The following is a 20,908-nucleotide window of genomic DNA, read 5'->3' on the forward strand; positions in this document are numbered from 1 at the left end:
ATGAACAGAACATCAATTTGACATGGAAAGTTGTTCTTTTTAAGTATTCAGTAGATAATGTATAAGAAAAAAGGAAAATACCAAACATCACATTTAAGTGGAATTATGGGTTATCTCTATTTCATTGTCCTGAGTTATCTCAATTTCGTTTTTTGTAGGGTTCCCCCCACACACACACTGAATATGTACTTAACAGCTTTCATAATCAGAAATAACAACCTGATTTTGAAATTAAAAATTAGACTAAATTAGGGGTGCCTAGGTGGCTCAGTCAGTTGAGCAACCAACTTCAGCTCAGGTCACGATCTCGAGGTTTATGAGTTCAAGGCCTGCATCAGGCTCTGTGCTGACAATTCAGAACCTAAGCCTGCTTCAGATTGTGTCACCCTCTCTTTACCCCTCCCCCGCTTGCACTCTTTTTCTCAAAAAATAAACATTTTAAAAAATTAATAAAAATAATAAGTGGTACCTGGTTGGCTCAGTTAAGTGCCTGACTCTTGGTTTCAGCTCAGGTCCTGATCTCAGTTCCTGAGTTCGAGCTCTGCATGGGGCTCTGCACTGACAGCAAGGAGCCTGCTTGGGATATTCTCTCTCTCTCTCTCTCTCTGCCCCTCCCCTGCTCATGCACATTCTCTCAAAATAAATAAACTTTTTTTAAAAATTAGACTAAGTTAAAATTCCTTATTATTACCCTGTAGCACTTCCAAAAATGTTTTAATGTTTATTTATTTATGGTGGGGAGGGTGGGGGAGGGGGAGGGAAGAAAGAGGGAGACAGAGAATCCCAAGCAGGCTCAGTGCTGTCAGCACAGAGCCCAGATGCAGGGGCTAGAATTCAGCAACCATGAGATCATGACCTGAGCCAAGATCAAGAATCAGATGCTTCACCAACTGAGCCCAGGTGCCCCCCAAAAAACTCTTTATGAACACTCTATTTGGCCCCATAAGATTTATGGAATCAGTCTAAATACTTTACAATTAAAGATATATATTATAGAAAAATAAGCTTAGAACAAAAGAATAAGAACTACCCTATTTTAAATTAGCCATTTTGTCTTTAGACCAATTCTTTCCAAATATGTTAGAATTTATCAATATAATGATAATTCCTTATTATTTTGCCAGCTTATCAATCTATGAATAATTTAGAGAACGAAATGAGTTTATATTTCTCTTCTGGAACTAAGTTATAAAAGCATTAGCTACTAAAAAATTAAACTTGGGGGGCACCTAGGTGGCTTAGTTGGTTAAGTGTCTTCAGCTCAGGTCATGATCTCATGGTTGGTGAGTTTCAAGCCCCTCATCCAGCTCTCTGCTGTCAGCATGGAGCCCAAGCCCACTTCAGAGTTCTATCTTCCTATCTACCCCTCCCCTGCTCACATGCGCACTCACTCCTTCTCCCACAAAAATAAACATACATTTAGGGGTGCCTGGGTGGTTCAGTCAGTTAAGTGTCCAACTTTGGTTCAGATCATGATCTCACAGTTCGTGGGTTCAAGCCCCACGTCAGGCTCTGTGCCAACAGCTCAGAGCTTAGAGCCTACTTCAGATTCTGTGTCTCCCTCGCTCTGTCCCTCCCCTGCTCATATTCTGTCCCTCTCCCTCAAAAACATTAAAAAAAATTTTTTTTTAATAAACATACATTTAAAAAAAAAAGGAAACTTAGAACCCAGAGGAAATCAGGAAAACTTGCTACTATCTTTAATAATAAAATCATTCTAAATATTGTGTGAAATAGGTACAAAATAGGTACAAAACAGATCCAGGCCTGGACATATTCAAGATGATACTTTGTAGTAGTCAGCATGAAGACAATACTTCTGTAGTTACCAAGTAGTCATTTAAGGAAAGAGTGCTTAAGTGCTCACTTTGGCAGCACATATACTAAAATTGGAATGATTACAGAGAAGATTAGCATAGCCCCTGCGCAAGAATGACACGCAAATTTGTGAAGCGTTCCATATTTTTTAGCAGCACTATCAACAATAACCAAAGTATGGAAAGAGCCCAAATGTCCATCAATGGATGGATGAAGATGTGGTATATATAAATGGAGTATTACTCGGCAATCAAAAAGAATGAAATCTTGCCATTTGCAACTACATGGATGGAACTGGAGGGTATTATGCTAAGTGAAATTAGTCAGAGAAAAACAAAAATCATATGACTTCACTCATATGAGGACTTTAAGAGACAAAACAGAGGAACATAACAGAAGGGAAACAAAAATAATATAAAAACAGGGAGGGGGACAAAACAGAAGAGACTCAAATATGGAGAACAAACTGAGGGTTATGGGAGGGGTTGTGGGAGGGGAGATGGGCTAAATGGGTGAGGGGCACTAAGGAATCTACTCCTGAAATCATCGTTGCACTGTATGCTAATTTCGATGTAAATTTAAAAAAAATAAAAATTAAATTAAAAAAAAAGGAAAGACTGCTTAAGAACATTTGCACAAATCTATGTCTTACCTTTGTTCATCAAACGGACTTTATAACAGAGGTAAAAGGTACCTTACCCTTGACAAAACAGCTTTTATTTAACCTAGCTTCATAATTTCCTTGCAGTTTTTGTTTTATGCTTTACTATCTTAGACAGTCATCCTGACTACAAAGCCCAGATACCATATCCCTAAGCAACTGCTTCAAAGTTTAACAACTCAAGAAAAAACATTTTTTGCATTGCAACCCAGTATATAAACATATAAAATGTTTCTCAAATCAATACAGTTATCATTTGCAATGTGCTGATTTTTTTTTTTTTTTTATTTCTTTTAATGCTTTATTTTTAGATCACCACATTGATGGGGCACCTTGGTGGCTCGGCCAGTTAAGCGTCAGACTCTTGATTTTAGCTAAGGATAGGATCTCACAGTTGTGAGATTTAGCCCCACGTAAGGCCCTATGCTGACAGTGTGGAGCCTGCTTGGGATTCTCTGCCTCTGCCTGCCTCTGTCTCTGTCTCCCTCCCTCCCTCTCTCTCCCTCTCTTTCTCTCTCTCTCTCTCTCTCTCTCTCCCTCTCCCTCTCTCCCTCCCTCCCCCTCCCTCCCTCTCTCTCTCTGAAACTAAACTAAGATCACCACATTGATATCTTTACCCTAATGTTGTTGCCACCTACCACCCAGAAATAGTCCTGAACTTCACAGAGTATACTAAACTCCTTCCACCACCTTCTACCACTGCTCCAATATAACAAAACGGGTGAAATCAAGCAAATCTATTCCAAGTGCAAACCTTTGCACAATTGTGAGACATCCCCAATCCCACTCAAGTTCCTGTCACACTGTGACTATTCCTATTGGCATACAGGATGCAAGTGCGAAAAGGCTTCTCTAGGAGGTCTACAGAATCAGAAATCTTTTCTGTTACCGTGTTGGTGACATTAGTAATTTCTACACCTGACAGTACATACTAGGTTTACCACTGCTCCACAAGCCAACTCTTCTAAGACAATAAAATAAGATTCTAATATATCATACCCTTACTTTTTAGACTGGTCTTCATATACACCATTCCATTTTATCTAAATAAAAGATTATTCTTCCTTTTATTAATGAGGGAATTAAAGTTCAGAGGGGTTATGTGGCTTGCCAGAAACAACACAGCTAACAAGGAACACAACTCAAGCCTGAACCCAGGATTCACTCCTCTACCTGTTCTCATGCTACAATTTTCATTGTGAACATCTAACACAAATATGAACTTAAAAGGTATGTTAAGTTTCTAGATACAAGGGGCACCTGGCTGGCTCATTCAATAGGGCATGCCACTCTTCATCTCATGATCCTGAGAGCCCCACGTTGGGCATAGAGTTTATGTAATAAAAAAATACATACATATTTTTTAAAAGTTTCTAGATACAGGGGCACCTGGGTGGCTCAGTCAGTTAAGCATCTGATCTCATGGTTCCTAAGTTCAAGCCCAACTTGGGGTTCTCTATAAGCACAGAGGGATCCTCTGTCTCCCTCTCTGCCCCTCCCCCACTCACTCACACGCTCTCAAAAATAAACTTTTTTTTAAAAAGTTTCTAGATACAGAAATGGAGAGCATTGTATCAATATTAGTATCAAAATAAAGACTTAAAAACAGCAATGAATGTTAATGTTGGTAGCCTCTAAAACTATTAGAAATTCTACTTGAATCCAGTATGGATTTGATCTCACACTCTGTCTTAAATGAATGTTTCACTGATTATAAAATTACATATAAATTCACCATAGAAAATTACAGAATTGGGTGGTCTGTAAGAAACAACTAGGCACATAAATTACACAAACTTCCCCAAACCATTCTTAATCTTGTGGCTTCACACTAAATTATGAAGTTCCTCATGTGAAATCCATTTTGATTTCAACACTAAGTGAATTACAACAGCATAAGCATGTTGTTTCTGCGTAATACTTGCAACATGCACTCAATTTTCAGAGCACTTTAGGACAATGTCCACAATCTATAAGCTAAAAATAAAACCCAAAAATGTTCAAGTTTTTTTTTTTCATGTTTTTATTTGTTTTTGAAGGAGAGAGAGAGACAGAGCATGAGCGGGGGAGGAGCAGAGAGGGAGACACAGAATTCGAAGCAGGCTCCAGGCTCTAAGCTGTCAGCACAGAGCCCGATGCTGGGCTTAGTTTTTTTTTTTAATTAAAAAAAGTTCACCTGCCTATGTAAGATGAATACCAAGTAACATAATTACAAATTATTAAAGATTTGTAGAAGGACACCTGTTAAAGCATGCAACTGTTGATCTTGGGGGTCACAAGTTCAGGCCCCATGCTGAGTGTAGAGCTTACTTAAAAAATATGTATTTGTTTTTGTTTTTTGGTACAAAAAGGTGATTTTACTAAAGTACAAGGACAGGACCCACGGGCAGAAAGAGCTGTCCATAGTATTTCTTTTAAAAGAAATAAAGAAAAAGGGGCTCCTGGATGGCTGTCGGTTAAGTGCCCAACTTCGGCTCAGGTCATGATCTCGCAGTTTGTGAGTTCGAGCCCCATGCCAGGCTCTGTGCAGACAGCTCAGAGCCTGGAGCCTGCTTCAGATTCTGTGTCTCCCTCTTTCTCTGCCTCTCCCATTCTCATGCTGTCTCTCTCTGTCTCTCAATAATAAATAAACGTTAAAAAAAAATTTTTTTTAATAAAAAGACTTGCAGAATCTGGCTGAGGAAACTACTTGAGATCAACAAGTATAGGCCTTTAATCATATAGATGAGAAAACAGAGATCCGGAGAAGTGACACTCCTAACAGCAGTCCCACAGTCAATTAATGACACAGAATCTGTCAATCTACAGCTTCCTGTTATCCTAAATGCCTCTGCATCCAATAAAATGTCACTAAAAAGGGCTACTAAACCTAAAAAAGACACATTTAAGACCCAAAAACTGGGGGACAGGGTAGTATACAATGACAGTCTTAAAAAGGGAGGGAGGGGGAAGTTTCTGTTTTGTAAAGATTTTAAGTAATCTCTATACCCAATGTGGGGCTCGAACTTACAGCCCTGAGATCAAGAGTTGCATGCTCTACCAACTAAGCTAGCCAGGAGCCCCTAGAATACAGAACCTCTTGAAGGAATTGCAAAGTTCCAAACCACATGAGCTCAAACCTGGCTCTTTAAGCCAATACAAGGTATCACGTAGTTTTTAATAACTCATGTTATCAACCACCATAACTTTTTTTTCCCCCATCTTAAATACTATTCATTTGCTCAACAAATATCTGAAAGCACAATATACACTAGGAACTATGCTAGGTACTGAAGACACCAAGAAAACAAAACAAAACAGAAAGAGCCTTTTGCTCAACTGGATACACTTCTCTAAAATACTAGTCTATGACCTGACAGGATATTTACCAAACTCCTTCACTACTCTACATAACTATACCAACATTTTCTGCCAATTCTTCCAAACTTAAATAGAACCTCACCACACCCCCTCTGCAATATGAGTATTTCTTGGGTAATTCACTATTCCACTTTTACCACAGAAGGTGTTAATCAGAACTACAAAAGAAAAACTGACTTTACCGGGCACCTGGGTGGCTCGGTCGGTGAAGCGTCCGACTCTTGGTTTCAGCTCAGATCATGATGTCACAGTTCATGGGTTCGAGCTCTGTATCTGGCTCTGAGCTGTCACTGCTGAGCCTGCTTCAGATTCTCTCTCTCCCTCTCTGCCCTTCCCCATGCATGCTCACACTCTCTCTCTCAAAATAAACTTTAAAAACTGACTTGACCACTCCTCATGGACTGGGGCAAGTTTCAAGAACTTTTCACAATCTACAATAAACCTTCCTGGTGCACAACCCTCATCATCTCAAATGACTGGTAACTCATCCACCCTACCCTCACTTTACTAGAAACCTGAGTCAGATGGTTTAGGAGCAACCATGATGTTGAGATGTTGGGAAGCACATACCATGAACTCCTTTGTGAGCCAGAAGTAAACTTACTGCCTCTCACTCTCCTTTTTTTCCCCATGGATCTTTTGATACATCTCTAGATACACCTCCAGTCAAGCAGCACCTAATTTTATCAGGTATGTTCCCAAAGACTTGCACAACTAACTTCTGGCAACAAATCTGATTCCCCTATCGAAATCCATTATATTTTAAGAGATGCTCAATTTTCAGATTTAGGTTTCTCAGGCTTCCCCTTCTTCCCTATAAGAATTAAAGCTCTATAAAGAATTAAAAGCACTCTCAGAAGTCCTAATTAATGGAAAAGCTCTGGAATACCAAAGGTGACCTACAGCTGACTTTCACAGGTTCACAAGCCTGGCTGACCAGAATCATTCATGGAGCTTTGTAAGGATGGATTCTCATGCCCCACCCAGAGATTTTTATTCACCAGGTCCTGCATGGAGCTTAGGAATCAACATTTAAGGAATCAACTATTTCTGATGACCGTGTTTAGGTAACCACTGAACTAAAAAACCTAGCCTACAAGCTAAGAAACATGGATTCTCCTATGGCTTGCTATTAACTACAAGTAGGGCTGTACCACTATGCTGGTCACTTGAACTGCTCTGGGTCACCTGAAAAGAAGGGAGGTAATTAGAGCTAAAAGAGGCCTTCACAGGCAGCCCATTTAAAATTGGGGAACTCTCCAAATTTAGTTCAATATCACATACTGTACTGGGTTTACTCAAAACTGTCATTCTGTAAGCTCTGTGACCCACCGAAGTTACAGGCTATAGTAGGCAAGACTTTCTGCATGCCACCAATGCACCCTACTTGGGTCTCTGACCCTACAGAAACAGCCTTTAACCTGAAAGAATAAAGTTCCTATCACCTCTCCGAGTACAAATCACAAATGTTTAATGTAAAAAATTATTTCGTGTAATTCAACCCAAGCCTTGGATGGCATCACCGTCCACATTACGAAAAACGAAGTTGAACCTCAACTAGAAGAGTATGCACGGTTTTTTTGTTGTGAAAAATTAGATTCCGTCGGATAAAGTGGACGTCAAGATATTAAACCAATCAAGAATTTAGGCCTCAGGCTGGTGAAGACACACCTGAACATCAATAGATCAAGTGCAAAACTCACTGACGAGATTACCAGACCCCAGAGAAGTTTATTAAAGCACCTATAAAATTCAACCCATTATTTTGAACTAAGTTTTCCAGCCCAAAGTACAAGCAACAATATTATCGCAGGGGTCCGAAGCAACAGAATTTCCAATTGAGAAATAACAATCTTTCGCGGAGCTGTCTGACCCAGTGTTTCCTGAGCTCTCAACCGCCTCCGAACCATCCTTCCCACCCAAGTACTACCAGGTCAGGAGGATGCCCTGCTGCACAGTCGGCCACTCCTCCTTCCCACAAGTCCCGGGCCCTTACCGCTCGCCTCAGGGGCTCCGCTGGCCCAGACCTCCGGCCTCTCGCCACAGTGGACTCCCACAGACCCGGTCGGGAACCGGGGGAGGGGGGGGGCATACACTCACCTCCCGGGGTCCGCAAGCACTTCCCCGGACGCTCCCGGGGTAGCATTTCACACCCCTAGACCCATGGGCCCGTCCGCACCGAGTCCGGGATGGCCGCCGGGGCCTGGGACCCCGCCTCCCCCGCGCCGAGGGTCGGGCCGAGCCGGGCCCGGCCACTGCGCTCCCACTCCCCACGCCTCCCCCTGGCGGCCGCGGCCGCCGCCCAGGACACCCCTCCCCAGGCCACGCACGCCGTCCCCAGCCCCCCACGGGCCGCCGCCTCCTCAGAGGGTGACAGCCGCTGCGCCGGGGCCGAAGCCGGCCCCTCCTCCAGCCCCTCCTTACCCCCGGAGGAGGGGGGGGGGAGCGTTCTTACCGGGCGGCAGGACATGGCGAGGCCCGCCACGGCACGGCCTCCTCCGCCACCCCACTAGGCTCCCAGCCAGGGCCGGCGGGGGGCAGCGCCTGGGCCGCTGGAGCGTTTCGTCCGGCTGCTCCTTCGCTGCCGCCGCCGCCTTCTCACAACCACAACAACATGGCGGCAGCGGCCACACAGAGCGCGCTCCTGACGCCGAGCCGGGCCACGAGCGGGGGCGCGCGCGCACGCTCGGGCCCTCGATCCGCGGTCAGGGAAAAAAGGCAGGCGTTCGCGGGCTGGGCGAAGGCGGGGCCCGGACCGATGGCCACGCCCCGGGAGGTAGGCGGGGCTGCACGCGAGCTGAATGCCCTCCGCAGCGGGAGGGGGGAGGAGCCCAGGTGAAGAAATCAGAAACAGGTGGGAAATAGGCAAAGAAGAAAACCAATGGTGGTCCTACAGATTTGGAGGAGACAGCTTTTCCCTGCTTTAGAACCCTGATAGAGACAAAGCCTCACTCTACTTAACCAATAAAGTAGAATAGTAGTATTTTTCACCTGTAGTTATGATGAAGCTAAAACCAATTTAATATAATGCATGTAAGTATGGTGTGCTCAAGGCTCTACTCCGAAAACAATTTCAAACTGCTTCAGCTGAAGCTCAGCTGGAACAAATGAGTTTTCAAACAAAAATTGTACCCTATTCCCAACAGCCTGCAGAAGAATTCTACAAGCCAGAACAGAATTATTTTAGGCCCTAACAGATTAACTTCAGAGTTGCATTTCAACGGTATACCCTTGACTTTTCTGGAAAATAGCCAAGAGAACTAGTCAGATGAAATTTATGTTTGCATGTTATATTTCTTCCACAGCAATTATTTATCCATCTTTCATGTTTATGGTCTTTCTATCCCATTCCAATGTAAAATCTACTTGAAAATAAAATTATTTTATTCATCACTCTATCCCCACACCTGAACTGAGCATGGCAAAAATTGGGCAATTTCTTAACAGCTAATTTCAGTTATACAATTCATCTAATTGAATCTTCACAGCTTTACTAGGTAGATACTATTATCTCCATTTTTTTTATTTTTTTAAGTTTATTTTTGAGAGAGAGAGAGTGAAACACAGAATCCGAACCAGGCTCTAGGCTCTGAGCTGGGTGGGGGAGGGGGTGTTCTTGAACCTATGAACTGCAAGATCATGACCTGAAGTCGGAGGCTTAACTGAGCCACCCAAGCGCTCCTATTATCTCCATTTTAGAAATGAAGAAAATACAGCCCAGAATAAGATGCTCTTAAAGCAAAATTCAAACCCAAATGGCAAAAATTATGCTCTCTGGCACTGGACTCTACTGCCCTGCCCTTCATGCATCGTCACCTGAATAAAATCCCAAGTAAAAAATTACATTAGAGTTCAAAGTTAGGAAAGGCTTTGCTGTATTTCCACAGAATCAGATAAGCTTCCTTTCTGATAATTAGTGTTATGCAGCTGATTGTGCATCTTTTCACCTTGTCTTCCCAAAAGCCCAAGGCTAATTCTGAAGTCAGTGCTACCCTTACTGTTGGCCACTGTGGTCCACATATTAACCATGGTTTTTTCTCCCGCCTCAACTTTGCACTTTTCTTTTTTTTTTTTTTTGTATGTTATTTACTTTTGAAAGAGAGCATGAATGGGGGAGGGACAAAGAGACAAAGGGAGACAGAGAATCTGAAGCAGGCTCTGCGCTTCATGGGGCCGAACATGGGGCTGGAACCCACCAACCCTGAGATCATGACCTGAGCTGAAGTCCGAGGCTCAACCTATTGAGCCACCAAAGTGCCCCTCAACTTTGCACTTTTACTTATATTTTACTGTCCTGATTTTCCCTTTCTGTTATATGATTATAGCCTTTATGGATTGAGAGAGGAAATAGTAAGTACATAGATGAATGACAAAGAGATTTCCCACCTGTTTCTCCTGTTGTCTGATAAAACAAGGTTCCCATCAGGTTCCTCTCCTATAGATTCGTGTCCTGCTACCCAGGCCTTCACTCAGGCAAAAGCTAAAGGATGGGGTTCCATAGTTGAGTGGCCTCTGATTGGATTAAAGCTAGCACCTGACTCCAGGACAGCCCGCCCATAGGCTGGCTAGATTCCAATGAGGTGGCTAGGGGCAAAGATTCAGCCAATCCCACAGCTCCCCTGAAATCCACAGGGAAAGAGGTACCTGTTGGCCTGCCACTTGGTTTTCTTTTTTAGGCAGAATATCGTCGTATTTACCTTTTAACCTGAGCCAAGTAATTTTGACCTGAAGCCTCAACTAGTATACAGGACATGGAAGGAGTTTCTCTGAAATCACTATTTGCATGTCCTTGGTCTCATAATAGCATGTTAGCTATTATGTTAGGATTGCACCTTAAGATGTACTGACGTTATGTAAACATTTTACATGTGTATCTAATGTAATCTTAACAACCCTATGGCCAGGTATTGTTACTCTACCTGATTTTACACAAGAGGAGGTGTAAAAGCCAGAATTTGCACTCAGACGATTTGATTCGGCGAGCATACTTTTAAACTTCTACATGTCATCCCCACTGCTGCCCACCTGCTTATCCTTAAGCAGACCTCAGTAAATGGTCTTTAAATAAGAAAGAGAAAACTGCTGTGTGGCCTTGAGAACTCACTTTGAGAAGGGCCTTAAAAAAAAGGCAACGGAAAGAAAGCTGGTTTGAGTCTAAAGTACATTTGAATCTTGGTGCCTCCACATACTTGTTCTTTATCTCCCTTTCCCATGCCTCAGTTTCCTCATTGACCCTATGGGATCATAATCACTATTCTGCTCACCTCACAGAAATGTGTAAAGGTTCTTTAAGGTAATGAGTTGGAAAACTTTTTATACCCTATGAAAAGCCAAACCAGTGGATGGGATTCCTCTTGGGCTTTGGCTAAAGACAAAACCCTAAACTTTGTGCAGTAAGTCAAGAAAAGAGAGAGAAACTCAATCCAGGCTCAGTGAGGGCTCCTCACTGCCCGGTTTCTCAAGTGAGGCACCCTCTTCTACCCACCTGACCTTCTTCCCCTCCTCCTGCTACCCTTTCAGCATCCTTCCCCCATGCTATCTTCAAAGCTGAAAATGTTCTTCCAGCTGTTCAGGGACTCTTTGAAGTAGCCTAAGACAGATGGAAAGGTTGATTGATATAGGCTTCCTGAGGTCATGCAGCGCCATGAAAGGCAGGACTCCCTTAAGCCCCCAGCCCAGCTGCAACCTTTACAATACTAGAACCTGCTGCTTAATGATAAAAGTCACTTCCATTTCAGTGAGCTCTCTTTGTGTGGATTATCTCCAAATTCAACTCTTCAGCATCTCCTTGGCCTCCCAACCCACCTAGCAGACAGGGGTAACTGGGGATCTCAGATTTTAAGGACCCACTTACCCAGGGTCAGCTAGAAACTAGAATCATATTTATGTGATTCAACATCTCCAAGGATTTTCCAGGCACCACACAGTACCATATAGCTGGAATGAGTCAGCTCAACTACAATTCAGCATAAGAGCGGTGGTCCACAAAGTGTGGCTCACAGGTCTCTGCAAAGCCCTGAGACTTTCAAAATTGTTTTAATAATAAGAAATTATTTACTTTTTTTAAAAACCATGTTGCCATTTGCACTGGTGGTAAGATTGGGAGCACAAATCAAGGCAGTGGTATCATCTGCGTTAGGAGCCATTGTAGTCTTCACTTACATGCACTGGTAGTAAATAAAATAATTATTTCACTTACGAATATCTTTGAGGGGCACCTGGCTGGCTCAGTGGGTACAGCATGTGACTCTTGAGCTCCAGGTTGTTAGTTCTACCCCATATTGGGTGTAGATTTTAATTAAAAAGGAAATCTTAAGGGGCACTTGGGTGGCTCAGTTGGTTAAGCGTCAGACTCTTAATTTTCACTTAGGTCATGATCTCACAGTTCATGAGTTTGAGCCCTGCATTGAGCTCTATGTTGACAGCATGGAGCCTGCTTGGAATTCTCTCTCTCTCTGCCCTACCCCACTCTCACTGTCTCTCTCTCTCTCTCTCTCTCAAAATAAATAAATTTAAAAATATATTTAAAAAATAAAATCTTTAAAAAAATAATATCTTTTAAGAAGCATAAATAAAGATCTAATTTTATTAACTCTAGACATTCAGATACAAATCTTTTTAATATTCTGTGTGATGAAATGAAAATTACACATGAAGCACTTTATTTTTTTTACGTTTTTTTAATGTTTCCTTATTTGAGAGAGAGAGAGAGAGAGAGAGAGAGATCGCAAGCAGGAGAGGGGCAGAGAGAGAGGGAGACACAGAAACTGAAGCAGGCTCCAGGCTCTGTGCTGACAGCTCAGAGCCCAATGCGGGGCTCAAACTCATGAGCTGTGAGATCATGACCTGAGCCCAAGTCGGACACTTAACCTACTAAGCCACCCAGACACCCTAATGTTTGTTTATTTTTGAGGATGGGATAGGGCAGAGAAGGGGGGACGACAGAGGATTCAAAGCAGGCTCCAAGCTGACAGCAGTGAGCCCAATGTGGGGCTTGAACTCATGACATGAGATCATGAACTGAGCCAAAGTCGGACACTCAACTGACTGAGCCACCCAGGAGCCCCCAAAGCACTTTTTTTTTTAACTTTTTTATTGAAGTAAAATTGACATAACATAAAATTGACCATTTTATTTATTTATTTGTTTGTTTTTTTTAATTTTTTTTTCAACGTTTATTTATTTTGGGGACAGAGAGAAACAGAGCATGAACGGGGGAGGGGCAGAGAGAGAGGGAGACACAGAATCGGAAGCAGGCTCCAGGCTCTGAGCCATCAGCCCAGAGCCCGACGCGGGGCTCGAACTCACGGACCGCGAGATCGTGACCTGGCTGAAGTCGGACGCCCAACCGACTGGGCCACCCAGGCGCCCCTATTTTTTTATTTTTTTTTTTAACGTTTATTTATTTTTGGGACAGAGAGAGACAGAGCATGAATGGGGGAGGGGTAGAGAGAAGGAGACACAGAATCGGAAGCAGGCTCCAGGCTCTGAGCCATCAGCCCAGAGCCCGACGCGGGGCTCGAACTCACGGACCGCGAGATCGTGACCTGGCTGAAGTCGGACGCCCAACCGACTGGGCCACCCAGGCGCCCCTATTTTTTTATTTTTTTTTTTAACGTTTATTTATTTTTGGGACAGAGAGAGACAGAGCATGAATGGGGGAGGGGTAGAGAGAAGGAGACACAGAATCGGAAGCAGGCTCCAGGCTCTGAGCCATCAGCCCAGAGCCCGACGCGGGGCTCGAACTCACGGACCGCGAGATCGTGACCTGAGCTGAAGTCGGACGCATAACCGACAGAGCCACCCAGGCACCCCAAAATTAACCATTTTAAAATAATCAATTCTGAGGTGCCTTTCTGGCTGGTTGGTGGAGCAAGTGACTCTTGATATCCAGGTTGTGAGTTCAAGCCCCACACTGGGTAGAGATTACTTTTATTTATTTTTTTTTAAATTTTTTTAATGTTTATTTTTGAGACAGAGAGAGACAGAGCATGAATGGGGGAGGGTCAGAGAGAGAGGGAGACACAGAATCCGAAGCAGGCTCCAGGCTCCGAGCTGTCAGCACAGAGCCCCACGCGGGGCTCAAACTCACGGACCGTGAGATCATGACCTGAGCCGAAGTCGGACGCTTAACTGACTGAGCCACCCAGGCGCCCCTGAGATTACTTTTAAAAAGAAAAAAAAGAAAAAAGAAATTTAAATAGTGACCAGTTCTGTGACATTTCATAACATTCATAACAGTGTTGTGCAACTACCACCCTTATCCAATTCCAAAACATGATCATAACTCTAAAATAAGAGTAGGTTAAGCGTCCGACTTGGGCTCAGGTCATGATCTCACAGTTCATGAGTTCGAGCCCCGCATCGGGCTCTGAGCTGTCAGCACAGAGCCTGGAACCTGCTTCAGTTTCTGTGTCTGTCTCCCCCTCTCTCTGCCCCAGTCTCGCTCTGATTCTCTCTCTCTAAAAAATAAATAAATATTTTTTAAGAAAAAAGAAAAAGAAAAAAAAAACTACCACTTGTCAAGTTTTAGTGTAATGACAAAAAGAATATTCACAGTTATCTGTTTTGTATGAGGCTGGATTGTCTTCATGTATTTCAACTAAAACAAATTGCCAAAGATTGAATGCAGAAGCAAATATGAGAATGCAAAATTTTTTTATTAAGTTAAGCTTTAATGAGAGCTGCAACTGCATAAAACAATGCCACCATGCTCACTAAATTTCTTTGTTTTGGAAAACATAGTTATTTTTCACAAAGATATGTTACTTGTGTTCACATGTCATGGGTTTACAAAATTGTTTTTTTAATCATGCTACTTTTTTTATTCATTAAAAAAATTGTTTTAAGTAGGTCTACACCCAATTTGGGGTTCAAATTCATGACCCCAATATCACGAGCCACAAGCTCTGCCAATTGAGCCAGCTAGGCACCCCTAAATTATGCTATTTTTATAAATTAATAAATAATTTTATATTTTGTCAGTTTTCATTCCTAACAAGATAAATATCAATTGGGGGGGCGCCTGGGTGGCTCAGTCGGTTGGGCGTCCGGCTTCAGCTCAGGTCATGATCTCGCCGTCTGTGGGTTCGAGCCCCGCGTCGGGCTCTGTGCTGACAGCTCAGAGCCTGGAGCCTGTTTCAGATTCTGTGTCTCCCTCTTCCTCTGACCCTCCCCTGTTCATGCTCTCTCTCTCTCTCTGTCTCAAAAAAAAATAAATAAAAATGTTAAAAAAAAAAATTAAAAAAAAAAAAGATAAATATCAATTGGCATAACCTACGTAAACAAAATCTCTTTAGGATCTTCAATAATTTTAGGGTTTTTTTTTTAGTTTTTTTTTTTTAATGTTTATGCATTTATTTTGAGAGAGAGAGCACGAGCAGGAGAGGGGCAGAGAGATAGAGAGGGAGAGAGAGAATCCCAAGCAGGCTCTGCAGTCCCCCACATGGAGCTTGAACTCACAAACTGCGAGATCATGCCCTGAGCCAAAATCAAGAGTCAGGTGCTTAACCCATTTGAACCACCCAGGCACCCCAGGATTTTCAATAATTGTAAAGAAACTAACAAGTTTGAAAACCACTAGAATAGAGTATTCATTGGAAATTCTCAATTGCAAAGGCATTCCATACTTGGATTTTTTTTTTGTTTAAATAGCTATTTAATATATATTTGGTAAAATATAAGAAACCAAATTCAGCTCTCACAGGTATCATTGCTTAGGATGAGACTAAATTTATTTATATAAAATGATGAACTGATTTAAGGAAAAATATGAAGTATTAAAAAAAGAAACAAGCCCAGAATGAAGTCACTTGCACCTCTCAACAGAAAACCAAGACTTAATTAACAGTTTCAGCCTCTCCCAGGAATATGACCTTTTATTTATTTTTTGTTTTGTGTTTTGGTTTTTTTGGTGCCAAAACCAAGATTGAACAGGAATGTGACTTTTTTCCTTTTTTTAAGTAAACTCTATGCCCAAGGTGGTGCTCAAATCCATGACCCAGAGATCAAGAGTCACAAAGTCCACGGACTGAGCCAACCAGGTGCCCCAGGAATGTGATCTTTTAGAAGTCAATCTGAAATGTCGGGATCAGCACTAATGAAATAATCTGCTTAATAGAAACCCTGCATTCCCTTCCCCCCAAAAGACAATGTTCTGGCCAAGCAATCGTTTCTTTTGCTAGTAACTTCCTAAGCCCACACTCCTTCCTATAAAAACCTATTTTGTACAGCTCCTCTGAGCACCTCTCTACTTGCTAGAGGGGATGCGACCCAATTCATGAATTGCTTAATAAGGCCAATCAGATCTTCAAATTTACTTGGTTGAATTTTGTTTTTTAACAAAGGTGAACATGAGTACACAGCTGATTGTGTCAAAAATTCATAAGGATAGTACCCAAATGATTGGACTTTGAGAAACATTCAAATAGTGATTGAGTTTTTTAATTAGACAAACTTGCCACCATAACTTACTATATGTGTAATTTCATCTGGAAAATGAATTATTGCCAAGGTAATGAGTGAACACATGTGCAGTAGCGCTCAGTAGATGAACTTCCCATCCTCCTCCCAGGGAGAGGTACCTGATAGTCTGTGACAGAGGTACCTGTCACAGAAGGAGGTGGGAAGCCTGGATTCCAGACCCAGCTGAGCCACTGACTCACTGACCCGACTCCACCCTCAGGGCCTCAGTTTTCTCATCCAGAAAATGACAGGGGATGTCATCCTCTCTGGAGCCTCCCAGTCCTACCAACCATCCTCTGATTAAAGGATCCAGCTTCACCTTGTTTGGCTATTGCATCAGAGAATCACAGAACTGCAGCTGGAAAAGACTCTAAATGTGTCTCTCTGGCATGACCCCCACCAATTTCATAAATGGAGAAACTGAAGCCCAGAGAGGTTAAGAAGTTAAACCACCTTCTTGGCCATGTGGGTGCAGGGGAGGGGGTCCAGTGGGAAAATGAGAATGTTTCCTCTACACTTTGATAAATGATATAGGCATTTGGTGGTTTAGATACCACTCACGCCTTAACAAATATCCCGGAAATTCCACTAGGAGATACAAATCCCACTTCAGCTTGAGAAAAATCAATGCCGTTGGTTGGTAACAGTGTGTTAACTGGATTGATGGATTGCTTAGTGTTACTAACTAAATCCACCTTGAAAGGTCAGTCCCCCACCCCCCACACTTATGAATTCCCCTAGGGAAGGCAGAGAAGATGAAACTGGCAAGAAGAGGATAGAAAGGAATGGGGAGGGTGGAGACTATGAGAGGGAAAGGGAGGCTTTCCCTTCTCTCCATTTCCCCTCCCTCTCTCCTCCCTCCCCTCTCTCCACTCTCTCCCATTTGAGACAACACACCCCTCTCAGTGCCCAGCTTGCTCTACCCAAAGCTTCCCTGCAGCCTGGGCCAATTTGCAGCCACAAATAGAACCAGAATCCACTGAAAATAGCTCCTCCTCCCTTCTGCCCAGAGTTTCCAAGGGCTGGCAAGGATGCCCTGCCCGTACCAGCCAGGCCCCAACCAGGGAACTCAGGTAGAGGGACACCAAGGCCAAGGTTGGGGACCAGCTAAGGAACAACAGCTCCAAAAATAACTGACTCTTGTTAAGTGCTGGCTCCATGCCAGTACCACCAGGAGCTTTAGTTCCCAGCAACCCAATGAGGAAGGTCCATACCATTAACCCCATCGCACAGATGAGGCTCTGAGAAGTAAGGAGCTTGCCCAGAGCCACACAGCCAGTGGGAAGGTGGAGCTGGGGTCCACATGGTTAACCACTTCACTACACTCCATGCAAGGTGACTCTACTAACTAGCTCCAGGTCCCCAAGGTTGTGGGGAGTTCATGACATCCAGAACTTGCACGAGCTGGGGAAACTGAGACCCAGAGACAGGAGAAGCACTCAGTAAACAAGTAAAGCAAGCACCCAGGTCTCTCGGCATAGGGGCCAATGGTTTTGCAGAGGTTGGAGCAAACAGAGACTCCCTTGTTCCTTTTATGTGGAAGCCCCATGGGTCTTTTTCTCTTTTTTTTTTTATTTTCTTTTTCTTTTCTTTTCTTTTCTTTCCTTTTTTTTTTTTTTTTTTTTTTTTTCTTCTCATTTCAACTTCCTCCCTTTTCCCTCCAGAGCAGAGAGCCTGCTCCAGCCACTGGTCTGGCAGCCAGGCATCCTGAGATTACCTCTTCTTCCCCCTCTCCTCAGGGTGTTTAATGTTCTAGGGGGAGAGAGCAAACAGCAGGGCATAAATCATGGATGACACAGGCTGGTTTTCTCCTTTGCTAAATATGAAGCAGACAGAACCCAGCAAGGGAAGAGAATTAGCAGGGATTTGCTGGCTCATTTAAATCCAAGGTCCAAAGGTACACATTTCTCCAACCCCTGAGAGTTAGATAAATTTTCTTCTGCCCCAAGATCCCATTTTTTATAAAATAATTCTCCGAAACAGTCTTAACCTCTACAGCGATGAAAAGAAAGACTGAAATAAAGCCATGGAAGCTTTGTTGGGAAGGAATTAAGTTATTTAAGAAGTGGTTGAGGGTTATCAGGGCACCTAACTGGCTCAGTCAGTAAAGCGTGTGACTCTTGATCTTGGGGTTGTGGATTCGAGCCCCATGTTGGGTGTAGAGATTACTGAAAAATAAAATCTTTGGGGTGCCTGGGTGGCTCAGTCGGCTAAGTATCTGACTCTTGATTTCAGTTCAGGTCATGAGCTCCCAGTTTGCGGGGTCGAGCCCACCATCAGGCTCTACGCTGACACCACGAGTGTGCTTGGGATTCTCTCTCTCACTCTCTCTCTGCCCCTCCCCCTCCAAAATAAATAAATCAACTTTTAAAAAATCAAAAAAATAAAATAAAATAAAATCTTTAAGGGGCACCTGCATAGCTCAGTCGGTTAAGCGTCTGATTCTTGATTTTGACTCAGGTCATGATCTCACAGTTTGTGAGATCAAGCCCTTCGTTGGGCTCTGCACTGACAGCAAGGAACCTGCCTGGGACTCTCTCTGCCCCTCCCCCCTTCAAATAAATAAACTTAAAAAAAAAAAAGAAATGGTCAAGGGGTATGAAGTAGAGTCTCACACCTAGTGTCAAACAATATCAGTCCCATTCTGAATCCTGCCACACCTCTACAAAGTTTGCCAAGCTGCCTCAGTTTCCCCAATGTGTCTAAGAACCAAGGAATTCAAAGAGTATACACACTCAGTCAATCTTTGTTGCAAATGTACCCCCTTTATCTAGTACCATGCCGAGTTCTGCAGTTGCAACAGTGACAACAGTGACAACAGTGACAAGAGAAAACCAGGCTCTGCCCTCTTGGGACTCAGTCTATTTGGCAAGACAAAGCCAACGGAAGGCCAGGTTATAGCTCTGATGGAAAAGATACAGGATTTATGGCAACAGTTATGTAGGGAACCTACCCCACACTTGATGGGAGGCAGATAACATTGTTGTAGAGATTGGAAGGAAAGGTAGGTGTGGTGTGCCTGGTTGGCTCAGTCAGTTAAGCATCTGACTTCAGCTCAGGTCATGATCTCACGGTTCACAAGTTTGAGCCCCACACTGGAGCTCAAAGATCCACATCGGCTACACTATGAATGCAGAGCTTGCTTTGGATCCTAGGTCTCCCTCTCTCTCTCTACCCCTCCCCTGCTTGCTCTGTCTCTCTCTGTCTCTGTCTCTCTCTCTCTCTCTCTCTCTCTCTCTCTCTCAAAAATAAACTTAAAAAACAAAAGAAAAGAAAGGTAGGAGTTAATCTAACAAAAGTCAAGAGAAAGGGTGGTTCAAGAGATGGAACAGCACATCCAAAGACCCAGAGACAGAAGACACTCGACCTATTCATTGGACCAACCAATTGGAGCAAATATAGGTTTATTTGGACATCTCTCTGTGAGGCAAGCTTACTATTCATTTTAAGACTAGACCCTTGCTGAAATTCTATGATTTAATGCTGTGTTAATCATAGAGCACAGGCTGGATTCCATAACGGTTGCATTCTTTTAATATTACGAATTCCTTCATCAGCACCTCTAGGAAATAATCAACCTTGTTCCAACAAGTCTCTTGATGTTGACAAATCCTTTTATTGAATGTATTCCATCTATCTCCCTGAGTCCTACGTTCTTGACTTTCAAGGTTCAGTATTCTAGAACCTAACTCACTCCATCCTCCTTCATCAGGACACATATGACATAAAAGAGCAGCCAGTATGATCTGGAGTCTTCAGTCTTTCTGGGAAATTACAGAATTATATTCAACCAGAGAGAAAAAAATAAAGCCCAAACATCCTCTATCCCCAGCCCAACAGCATGGAAGATTACCAATGAGGAACACCTTGGTGAGAAATGTGGCTCTAAAGGCAGGAAACAGGATCAGAGATGTATATGCATGTAGAAATGAGTTTTCCCTTTCCACCAATGAGGCTCAGAGAAGCTGGGTGACTTTCTTGAGGTCCTGCAACAAAAAAGTGACCTAGCCAGCTTTCAAACCAAGTTATTGGCCTACAACTTCAGAATTTTGCAAATGTCTCTGGGGTATGATATTACATAGCTATCATCAAAATAAAAAGAACAAAATAAGAACTTCCTAGCTGAGGGTGACTTGGGTGGCTCAGTCATTTGGGTGTTAGACTCTTGGTTTCGCTCAGGTCATGGTCTCACAGTTCGTTTTTGGGATCGAGCCCCACTGAGCCAGCTTGGGATTCTCTCTCTCCCTCTCTCTCTGCCGCCCCCCTCATATAAATAAATAAATATTTTTTAAAAAGAGCTTCCTAGCTGAATAAATTGGGAATATGATGAGTTCAACAAAGATAACCAGGTTATCTTCTTTGCTGTCGAACTTCTCAGAGCCTTCATATGCTGATAGACATAGTGATGTTCCAAAGGAAGTTATAGCTGAGGACATATTGTTCTGGGAAACTCTTGGAATCTGGGCTCCTAGGAATCCACTTTGAAAAATACTGTGCTATCTAGGGGCACCTGGATAGCTCAATCAGTTAACGCTCCAACTCTTGATTTCAGCTGAGGGTGTGATCAATCTCATGACCACTTGTGCTCTCTCTCTCTCTCTCAAA

The 20,908-nt window shown here is 43.1% G+C and overlaps 1 protein-coding gene and 1 non-coding gene across 19 annotated transcripts in view; one reads left to right on the top strand and one right to left on the bottom strand.

Annotated features, from left to right (window-relative positions):
• MTMR3 (myotubularin related protein 3) overlaps nt 1-8,541 on the bottom strand; it is a 146,518-nt gene extending 137,977 nt beyond the window's left edge. For 3 of the 18 annotated variants that reach the window (XM_043559296.1, XM_043559304.1, XM_043559294.1), the window contains exon 1: nt 8,295-8,503. The gene's annotated coding sequence lies outside the window, so the exon portion shown is untranslated. Of the gene's footprint in view, nt 1-7,939; nt 8,094-8,294 lie in introns of those variants that run through there. The other 15 variants (XM_043559299.1, XM_043559305.1, XM_043559297.1 and 12 more) reach the window with 12 other exon arrangements.
• Nucleotides 1,860-1,967, top strand: LOC122471114. Its single transcript, XR_006294122.1, has one exon. It is a non-coding gene; the product is annotated as a U6 spliceosomal RNA (small nuclear RNA).
• Nucleotides 8,542-20,908: the final 12,367 nt, after the last annotated feature.

Source organism: Prionailurus bengalensis, chromosome D3 (genome assembly GCF_016509475.1).
Source record: "Prionailurus bengalensis isolate Pbe53 chromosome D3, Fcat_Pben_1.1_paternal_pri, whole genome shotgun sequence".
In the NCBI taxonomy this organism is placed as follows: domain Eukaryota; kingdom Metazoa; phylum Chordata; class Mammalia; order Carnivora; family Felidae; genus Prionailurus; species Prionailurus bengalensis.